The sequence below is a fragment of the Argentina anserina genome, chromosome 4 (assembly GCF_933775445.1).
Source record: "Argentina anserina chromosome 4, drPotAnse1.1, whole genome shotgun sequence".
NCBI classification, from domain to species: domain Eukaryota; kingdom Viridiplantae; phylum Streptophyta; class Magnoliopsida; order Rosales; family Rosaceae; genus Argentina; species Argentina anserina.
In genome coordinates this window covers 5,032,150-5,034,176 of record NC_065875.1, presented here as the reverse complement: position 1 = coordinate 5,034,176, position 2,027 = coordinate 5,032,150, and the positions used below count along the sequence as shown (strand labels likewise).

At 40.3% G+C, this 2,027-nt stretch overlaps 1 pseudogene; it reads left to right on the top strand.

The window, feature by feature from the left end:
• The first annotated feature begins 293 nt into the window (after positions 1-293).
• LOC126792056 (uncharacterized) lies at positions 294-1,155 on the top strand (annotated as a pseudogene).
• Positions 1,156-2,027: the final 872 nt, after the last annotated feature.

The window sequence follows — 2,027 nt, the reverse complement described above, 5'->3', positions numbered from 1 at the left end:
TAAGACACATACAAGGGTAGAATAGTAATTCTTCCGGAACAGAATTCAATAAAATATTCAACTTTAAAATTATCAACGTAGTAACCAAACTAATTGTTCGCCTTCGATGAGAGGCCGGATGTCATTTGCCGTTAGTAAGAGGGCACTTACTAAATAAAGGGAATTTTGATCACGTGCGATGTACGTGCCTATTTAAAAAAAATGATAGATTCGACTGTTCTCTCAAAATCAAGTCAAAATCAAACCTCCACCGACTCGATTCCCAATTTTCTTCGAACGAACCTACATACTCTATGACCTTCAACATATGGCGGTGTAGAGACAACACCAACGCCCACGATAGAAGTCGGGTCAAATCCCATAGTGACATTGAAGCTACTGCTCCTCCTCCCCTCGCCACAGACACTGAGCTCTCCCTTGCAAATCCCACAAGTGCTTCGGAGGCCGAGAGTGGCAACAACACATCATGGAAGATGATGAAATCCAGTTACTTCGTAGAGATCAGCATCAAGCAGCAGCAACAATGGCCTAAAAGCACAACAACATAAGTCACGGCCTTTCCATGCTTGATGTGGCTGAACTAGGAATGAAACCCATCAAGGGAATACCAGTCTACAACACCACTTCTGCAGCAGCAGCTAATTGATCATTTGCCTTTACTTCTCCTAGTTTAGATTCATCTGCAATTGCTACTTGCAATCTTTGCTTCTACCAAACGCCGTCGTATCTATCTCATGTTGCGCCCTTCAGACCCGGTGGTGTTTCCATGGGAGTCAGAGGAGGGTTTGAATCAAGGTTTAACGGGATAACTATGGACAATCTTAGAGTGCACCTCAACAACACTTGCAATATCTAAATCATCATCAGCATCAACAATAGTAGTTGCAGCATCAACACTAATGTGTAGTCGGAGTTGGGGTTGGGATCAAAGCTCATCATCATCACCAGCATGGTGACTTCTCTAACAACAACATGTTTATCATGAGATCTAAATTGACGCCCAAGTCGTATCAGAGTAAAAGGAAAATGAGGGCACCCAGAATGCGGTGGCCGAGCTCCCTCCATGCTCGGTTTGTTCATGTCGTCGAGCTCCTTGGCAGCCATGAAAGCATGAATCGAGTGAGAAGGGGGTCGGATATGTTCTTTTTTAAATAGGCACGTGCCTTGCACGTGATCAAACAGACGACTATGTGCCGGAAAGATGGCCTATGGTCCCTAGTTGATAACAAATAATGAGTTTAGGTACCACAGTGATAGTTTTATAAATATGGATATGATAGGAGCGCAAAGTGTGACGTTCTTAATGTGTTTATGTCATATTCTTACTCTTTGTTACATCTTATTTAGTATGTTTTAGTTTCTTTTGTATGAATAAGTGTCTAGGTAGAGCTTATATCGATTATGAGTGAATTGATGATGAAATCGTGCTAAGTGTTAAGAATCCTTGTTGAGATATGATTCCTTGTTCGAGTAGGATTCATCCTTTCTTATTTCTTTGTTTCTAACGTACTTATTATTATTAAGAAATACAAATTCATGTGGAGAAGGAAAACAATCCTAGTTGCGCAAGGAAAAAGGAGAGGGCGTGCATCATTGATGGTTTCTTATTGGGAGTTGGATTCTAAAACCAAGTTGGATATGGATTTCCAAGGTGTATATGAAGATATTTTCGTGCATATAAATTAGAACTATTAAATAGAATAAGATATGTACTTAGAAGCCCAATCCATGCAAGAATGAGAAAGCTGTCAAGATTCGTAGTCCAACTTTGACGGGCTCCCCTATACAGCTCAGATCGAATTAGAAGATATATAGGGAGATATGATAGAATCATTCCTCGGAGGTCTAGTGAGCTTGACAGAATTATCTCAGTCATTGATTTGCTTTTGATCCAAGAGCTGTGAGGGAAAGTTTGGACCTTGTTTCTCTTATATATAAAGGCATGAATATATATTAGAATCACCATAAATTTTTGCACCAAAGAATGTCAAAGAAGGCATGCAGCAAATAAATGAGAAGAGGTGAGA